Source organism: Octopus bimaculoides, chromosome 4 (assembly GCF_001194135.2).
Source record: "Octopus bimaculoides isolate UCB-OBI-ISO-001 chromosome 4, ASM119413v2, whole genome shotgun sequence".
In the NCBI taxonomy this organism is placed as follows: Eukaryota; Metazoa; Mollusca; class Cephalopoda; order Octopoda; family Octopodidae; genus Octopus; species Octopus bimaculoides.
Genome location: NC_068984.1, coordinates 52,930,547 through 52,939,795, shown reverse-complemented (window position 1 = coordinate 52,939,795; position 9,249 = coordinate 52,930,547). Strand labels below are relative to the sequence as shown.

The window sequence follows — 9,249 nt, the reverse complement described above, 5'->3', positions numbered from 1 at the left end:
AAAAAAAAAAAAAAAGAAAAAAATTGAGAGTAATTTTTAGATCCAAAAAATAACAAAGATAGTATAACATGTACTACAATTAATTAAAGATATTTCAAAATATGACAGTATTGGAATTAAATAAAACTTTATTTAAATAATATAAAATGAATTGAAACAGGGAAAAAAAACATTCACAATATATTAAAGATATTTCTCAATGTAAATGTCATATATTTGAAAAAACAAACAAACAAAAAAAAAACAATAAAAAACACTATAAAAGAAAATGTCAGAATGATTTATTAGTATTTACATTTTATTGTTGATAGAAAATTGAATGAGATTTTCCTTTTTAATAAAATAAAATTAGAGAAATGAAAAAGTTTAACTAAAAAACCTAATTTATAATTGAATTATATATAATGATTTAATGTTAAGAGACATTACATGCAAACAATTTTGAAGCAAAACCCAAATATACATTGTCGATTTTCAGAATTCAGCTTGATTAGCATTTACTATAAATCAAACCAATTGCCAGTATCTCAACTGCTCTACAACTATTGCTAATTGAACAGCTTTTCAGGAGACAATATCATATACAGGTTAACTATTGACATTGTATATCATTTAAAATTTCTGTAGTAAACCTTCAGAATATTCATAATAAATACAAAATAATATTATAACAAGATTTTTTGTACAAAAAAATCATTTTCCCTATATTTAAGTTTTAGGAGAAAAGCAACAGACATCAAACCACCCGTCCTCCATTAGAAACTCCCTTCTTCCTATCAGACACAAAACTTCAGAAAAAAAAAAAAAATAGATGGAAAGATACTTCAGGCAGATCCCTCAAAGGCAAGGAATATCATTTTAACACTTACTTTTCCAGTGTGAAAAAGTGTCTATAGATTTTCTATGGCCAGATGCTCTTCCTGGCACTTGACCATAGATTAGGGGTATAAATTCTTCTGGGAGGGTAAAAACATTGAAGTGGGTGGTGTAGGCATATTACTGGTAGAGAAATTGAAGTCAGTGAAGTAATCAAAGTATGTAGTAGAATAATTAAGCTTAGACACAACATAGATAACATGACAGCAAAACAGTTACCCTCCATATGCAACACAATCAGGACTGACAGACCAGTAAAAGGATCGTTTCAATAAGTTTCTCTTGCAAACTACCTTAGTAACAAATGACAGCAACCTCAAGAAACTGACCAGTCATCTCATAACTTACCAATAAGTCAAATATGAAAACCAGGTAGACTAAAGTCATTAGGGGGTGTGAAAGACAACTAGCTGTGAATACTAAGTCTTTTCCTGGTGAAGAATGTGCTACTCAACAAGGACAAGTGATCAGTGATCTTGGGCTCAGTGCTAGACAGACTCAGCGATACAGGACAACTTGGAGAAGGAAGTGATGGAAGTTGAAACATCCCTCATCTAGATGTAGATGCAAAGAAATACTAATTGGTGTGGATGATGAGAAGGAGGTAGAGACAGAGACTTATAAGGACAAAGGGGAGTTTCTTCAAAACAACCTGCTGTGAATCTCAAAGCAGATCTTTGGATAAAGCAAGGTTCTATTCAGAAAGAAAGTGACTTGATGGTAGGATCTGAAAAGATTGGAAGAAAGGATAAGGAGCAAGAAACATTACCAGGTAACAAGTAAAGAAGCTAAACATCAGTTATCTTTAGCAAGGAGAATGAGAGAAAGTAAGAGGTTTGTTAATGTTCTGAGACAAGATCAGAGACATCATTGCTTTCAAGTCCAAAGCAGGGTGTCTGTGTGTATCAAGAAGTTGTTGGGATAAATGTGCATACAGTATGATTACACAGTTGCCTTGAAGGAAGAGAGGGACCAGCTTTGACGTTGACAAATATATAATCAAAAGTGTAATTAAGGACATGGAAAAACGGAAAGTGTAATGGATAGTCAGTGAGATTGCATGGTTAATCAAGTAGTACAAAGTCCTCACAAATGTTTAAGAAAAAAAAGGCAACTATAGAGGCAACAAATTGAGAGACTAGGTTATGAAAGTAACAGAAAGATAATAGCACAAGTGATGAAGAAGAGAATGAACTTAGATGAAATGAAATATGGTTTGGGTTCATAACTAGACAGGGCACTATTGATGCCTTCTTCATAGTCAGACAAAGTAAGCTACAACCTATAGCATTCATTGACCTCGTGGAAGTGTTTGACAGGGTAACATGCTCTGTTGTCTGATGGTTGCTAAAAAGAACTATGTAGAAGAAAGGCTTGTGAGAGCTGTGCAAATTATATATAAAGATACTGTTAACAAGATGAGAATTAGTTATGAGTTCTTTGAGGAATATAGCATACAGGTAGGAGTTCACAGGCCTCAGTTCTCAGTCTCTCTTGTTTTCTGTCATAACAAAGGAATTTAAGACTGGCTATCCATGAGAACGCCTGCATACCAATGGTCTAGTTTTGCTGAAGAATCAGAGAAAGAATTTCAAAATGTAAAAACGAAGCTTGGGCTCAAGTAAAACATAGATATTCAATGCAGAGAATTTGAAAAGGCTGCAAAGAAATAAGGTGAACATGCTCTGTTGGGTGTGTAATGTTAGTGTACATAAACGATACTGCTTAAGAGAAAAAGAGAGATAAGTGTAAAGGGAATTAAATATAGCATGCAAGAGACAAGACTGTGCTGGTACAGACATGTGATGCATATCAAGACACTGTGTTAAAATAGACCCATCCAAACCCATGCAAGCAGGGATATAAAATTGATGATACATTTTAGATTTCTGTAATCAACTTTCATTTGACTAATTTACACATATTGTTAATTTTTAAGTACTATGATTTAATTATTTTGTTAATTTGTCAAAAATTAAGTTTAAAAGACATTCTGAATTACTAATTATTATTATATAAAACTTTTTCAAAAGTGAATTTAACTATTGTTGGCTTGAAAGAAAAATATTAAAAAAATTTTTTAAACAAGCATGTTAGGAAATATTCTTGAAATTTTACAATATAAATGATTATCATGAACAGTAATAAAATATATGAAAGTGATTTTAATTATCAATTTCAAAGGGAGTAGTTATAGTGGAATGAAATGTCTGATAAGATTATACAGACAACATTTTGTAAAAATGAAAAAACATATTCAAATTCATCAAACATAAGGATAAAAAAAAAGTTTATCAAAATGTATGGGCAAGTTTTAGATCCTGTGTTTTTCTAAGAAAAGTCCTTATTGTGATAGGAGTTATAGATTCAATTTTTAAACGGTTAGATTAAGACTCTTTCTCAAATTCAAAGAAGCCAAGCTTACAAGCATGATTATGGTAATACTATATGGACTGAACATTTGGTTCTTCTAGTATAACAACACAATCCTTACAATAATATCTGTTTTTATGATAATAGTAGTATGTAGTAACATTAAACATTTTGCTGGCAATCTATTTTCATACAATTTAACTGGCTGTATGCTGGTCTGCTTTACTCTTTAATTTCAAACCTAGTTAATACTGATTTAAGAAATTCTTCTACTTCACAACAAAAGAAGGAAACACACAGAAAAGACAAAAATTAAGATAACTAGATTTTAAAAATTAGCATCACTTCTACAACCATTTCTCAAATGAAAAGAATACTCAGTGCAAGTAAAGAAACAAAATATTCTTTGTTCTTTCAAAGGAACTTGTAAGAAATTTAGGAAATGTTTTTAGGAAAAGGAAGCAGAAATAAATTGCCAACTAAAAAAAGACAAATGTCAAAATAAAGTATTCTTATTTCATCATCATTTAACTCATAAGAACACAGAAAATTGGAGACATACTTCCTGAAAAATAATTTTGTCATATTACCATAATCATCAACAAGAACATTTAACATCCGTTTTCCATGCTGGCATGGGTTGGATGGCTATTTTTGGGATGTTGGTTGAGTTGATTTGCAACCTTCGTCCATCGTCTCATGAGGATCTTCCTCTCCCTTGGAATCTTGTTCCTATTTGTTTTGGCCTTGTGCTCTGGAACATATTTCTGGCATATGGCTTGCACAACAGACATGAAACATTCTAGTTTCATGTCAATGTCTGGTGTGGAGAGACATTTCGGCCAGTCCTCTCTGAGGATCTATTTTTGGATCAATTTCCAGTCTGCTTTGTGGAAGTTCAGATTGGAGAGATTTTGGGTGCTTCCTTTAGGCTGTATGTCTCTGGTTACTTTCGGCCCAAACATAGACAGCTCTATTATGTTGTGATCCGAGACTAATGTCAGTGTCACTTTCACATCATGAATGAAGTCCATATTGTTCGTAAAGCAGAGATCTTGCCCTAGTTGGCCTGAGTACAGCTTGCTCCAGGAATAAGGCAGGGACTCCACCTGTGCTTGCTTGCAATGAGTCATTCCTGAGAGTATGAGACCTTCAGGCCATTTGACATTGGGGAAGCTGAAATCACCCATAAGAAATATGGTCATGTGGTGTTCCAGTTTCATGAGGATTTCTTTAATTCTTGTGAGGCAATCTTCAAACTTGCCTATGTGGTTTGGAGCATCCGGTGGGCAATATGTATTGCATATGACTATATTATGTTGTCTTATGTATACAATTAGAGTGTCACATACCGAATTTGAGTATGACAGTAAGACCTGGGGTGTGGGTATTCATGGATGTACACAGCAACTCCACCATGACTCATTTTCCTTCTGTCTGTTCGCAGTCTGGCATATTTTGGTACGTGTACTTCTGCATCCTCTACATGAGGGCTGAGGTGAGTTTCCACAAGTGCTATGCATAAGGCTTGACTGCATGCAGCAAGATCTCTCAGGAAAGAAATTTTGCTTTTATTATAATGCAACAGGCCCCCAATATTTAGTAAAAATATTGGTGTGATGACTGTGCAGGTGTTAGGGGACGCCATCTCGTATCTGTTGACTGTGGTGGTCTTGCGCAGTGGGGGACAAGGTTCCTTGTTTGTGCACTGAACAAGTTAATGGGAAGTCAATACAAAAATACAAGACGTTTTGTGGTAATCTGATTAAAGGACTATAAATCACTTTTTAACGTAGAGAGAAGTATGGTAGTTCCTTGTCACATAACTTTTCGACACCTTCTTCTTTTCCATAAGGGTTAGTGCACAGCATAAGAAATGTTGGCAATAACATTTTAGCAATACCATTTTGCCATTAGGCCCTATTTGTGGTAAGGTTAGCAACTTCATTGAACCTGATAATGAGACTACCAAACATGCTACAGATCAACAGTTTCCATAATAGATAGTAACTCATAAATGAAGTAAGATTAATACAGAACAGTGGTCAGTAACAGAGGGACACTGAGATATTCTCTGTGGGAATCAAACTTTTTCTAAAATTTATTTAAATTTAATGTATTTATGATAGCTTTTATAAAGTCTTTTGTGCTACAAAACATTGAATTTTTGCTTACATATAGGTGCAGGAGTGGCTATGGTAAGTAGCTTGCTTACCGACCACATGATTCCAGGTTCAGTCCCACTGTGTGGCACCTTGGGCAAGTGTCTTGTATTAGAGCCTCAGGTTGACCAAATCCTTGTGAGTGGATTTGGTAGACAGAAACTGAAAGAAGCCCTCATATATGTATGTGTGTGTGTTCCCCCCCTCACTTGACAACCAATGCTGGTGTGCTTACGTCCCCATAACTTAGCAGTTCGGCAAAAGAGACCGATAGGATAAGTACTAGGCTTACATAGAATAAGTCCTGGAGTCGATTTGTTCAACTAAAGGCGGTGCTCCAGCATGGCCACAGTCAAATGACTGAAACAAATAAAAGAATAAGCATTGCCATGATGGGAAAGATGGAGAGGACATGCAGGGCTATTTCTCTATATAAGATATGATATACAAGTGGTCTATGGTTAAATGGGGTGGGGTGAGGGATCAAAAGTGGGCCATTGAAAAAAAAAAGTTGCTGATCTTTGATATAGAATAACATCAAGAAACATTTCATGTTAATGGACCTTACTACTGTAGATCTGGTCAATATCATAATTATCAGTTTAACATCCACTTTTCCATGCTTGTATGGATTGGATGGAACTTATTGAGGCAAATTTTCTATGGCCAGATGCCCTTCCTATCCCCAACTCTCACCTGTTTCCAAGCAAGGTAATATTTCCCAATGGCCAGATATGTTGTCACAGTTTATTGGAAATAAATGATACTGCTTGTATGATAGAGACAATCATTTACAACTATCATTGCAATGGCAAGACAAAGAGACACAAACATACACACACAAACATGACAGGATTCTTTCAGTTTCTGTCTCCCAAATCCACAGACAACAAGGATTTGGCTGGCCCAGGGCTATAGCAGAAGACATTTGTGCCATGTACCATGTGGTTGGGAAGCAAACTTCTAAACCACACAGCCATGCCTGTACCTGTAAAGATGAACATTTCAAATGAAAACTGCAAGTTAACAAAGCAGGATAGTATACCGTCTACTGAAAACTGCAAATAGTGTTTCATATATTTGCTTGATAAAAGTAATAACTGAATAGTTTTATCATTACACAGACAGCAAGGGAAATTATTCATGGAGAGGTAAGAAACTGTAATCCTTCAGTTAGCAGGATAACATTCTACCATTCTTCCACAATTAGCTAATAATAGATGAAATATAAAAATTTAAAAAAATGAGTTGAGTTTAATTCTCAGACAGTACAAACCGAAAACTTAGATATGGTATACATTATTAAATTAATGTTTTACAAGATAATTTTCCAGTGTCTAGCCACTTCACCATGAAGTAGAAGTGATTTCTTTTTAATCCTTTTTAGCATTTAAAACAGCCATATCTGGCCAAGATATTCTAAATGCTTTACTGTTCAAACTGGCCTGATTAAGCTTCTCACACCTACCCTACATCACCCTCAAAATAAACAATCCCATCATCAAAATCTCAAATTTATGAGGTAATGCATGATTAATTCAAACAATCTGATAAAATATGCATAATATTTCACAGATAAACAGTGCAAGCACGGTTTTATCTTGATTAGGGCACAATATAAATTGTGACAAAAATTGAAAGCACTATCACCTCTCATTCATATCCAGCAAACTGTAATAAATTATAAATTGATATTAATATTTTATAAAATCATAATACATTGATATATATGTGTGCATACAACACACACACACACACACACACAACTGAATGAACAAATGAAAGAAAGTGATACTCAAATATCTAGAGTTATCTACATACGAATAGAACACATATTTCTTAAGGAGAAGTATAGTTGATGGAACTAATGCCATTATATTACTAGAAATTATCTTATCAATTCTAAATAGATAAAATATAAAGCTGGCTATGACAGAATTTGAACTCAGAAACTAAAGAAATAAAACTAAATACTGAAATGCAATTAATTCAATACTGCATTTGGGTTTCAACACAATTACTAGCATCCTACTGAAAACAAAAATGTTGGCACAAGGGTGGTTTTGTAGGTACTAATACAGCGAGTAGCTGAAATGTAAAAACGATTATTTAGTTGTTACATATTAATAAGTTAAAGCCAAAGAACTGTATTAAAGGGGAAAAAAGCATAAAACAAAGGTTTTTTAACTAGGGGTGTCTATACATCTTGAAGGTATGGAAATCAAAAGCTGGGAGTATGCAACTCAATCTCTCATTTTCTATAAATAAATACAAATTCCTTATAATTCACTTTCTTGCTCTGTTCCTGGTTATCCATGTTAAGTAAAACCAAGCTATTCATCTTTTGAAACTAATCTGACATGTAATAGGACTAGAGGTGATGATGATTTCAATAGTCAAGCAATGAGGATATAGGGGCATATTGGACGAGTTTCGGTGGGTTTGGAAACATAAAAAGGTCAAGAACCTCTGGCAAAGTGACAACAAAGTGAGTATAAAATATGACAAATTGTAAGTTAAATATGTATCAAATGCATCAAATTTCTCCACCCATGTCATATAAAGTAATTAAATTGAAATACAAAAATAAACAAATAATAATTATAAAAATAATGTTAATTTGAAAGTTACTTTGAAGATGTTTTTAATTTTTTGTAATAAATCTCAAACATAATTTATGACAAAAAGGAAAATAATATTTCTGTAAATACATTGCTGCAAATAGTGTTTATATATTTACGAGATAAAAGTAAAAGCTTGATAAATAAAGTAGATGAGTGGGAAACATTTACAATTAAACTGATTTAGAGAATCAATTAAAAAATATAGAATGCCAACATTCCATTAATTTACCATATTTAGTAGTATGCTAGTTCAAATTGATACTTAAGCTGTTGTTAACATATTTAATATGAGGAGCATTAAAAATCAAACTAGAAAATAATTATGTTGTGAGGAAAAAAGACATTAGTTAATGACAAAAATTATTTTATTTATTTTGCTATAAGTCAAAAAGACAAATCCAAATGTTTTGGTCTCATCATTGAATCAACTGCAGTGATGGAAGATTCACTATGTAAATGTATAAGACTGCACATGTGGTTGGCAATTATAAGTAAGTTACCTTCTAAACAAATTAATATTTGTTTAATATGACATGATTCTTGGACAGAGTAACTGCAGCTACATTTAAAATCAAAATAAACATAATTTAATGTTTTGTCAGTTTATATCATAATAAAATTGGAATTTGGAATTATTTTAGTCCATGTTATTAAGTGATTTTGCTTCTCTCAGCACAATGAAAATAACTGAGTTAATGTAACAGGAAGCTACTTAGAGGAATCTTTGGTTGGATATAGTCTTGTATTACCTCGATTAAAGGGTGATATAAAAGGCCCAAAGCAAACAGTTTAATAATAGAAATAGTATTAGTAGTAATAACAGTATGGTAGCAGTAGTGATAAAAACAGCAACACGTGCAGTAGTTTTAGAGTTTACACAAGAATACAAGAAAAAAGTAAAGTAATATTACAAAGAAATATGTAAAAAGTAAACAAGTTGTTTAAAACAGTAAAATATTATTTGGAAAGGTAAGTATATTCTTTATTGTATATAGTATAAATGTATGAGAGTTTACATATGTGTATGTGTGTATTGGTACTTTAGTAATTATCAGGTTGTCAGCTTTGAATAATTTAATGAGTTGTGTCAGTCACAAATTTTGTTTGCATTTTTAACAAGTAATCTAAAGAGGCAAGCTGGTAGAATTCTTAGCTGAGAAGCTGCTGACCTTGTTCCAAAATTTGAAATCATTATAATAAATAACCTCCTGCCA

At 32.9% G+C, this 9,249-nt stretch overlaps 1 protein-coding gene across 4 annotated transcripts in view; it reads right to left on the bottom strand.

Moving 5' to 3' along the window:
• LOC106871826 (TATA element modulatory factor) overlaps positions 1-9,249 on the bottom strand; it is an 80,450-nt gene that overhangs the window by 29,038 nt on the left and 42,163 nt on the right. The window lies entirely within an intron of this gene.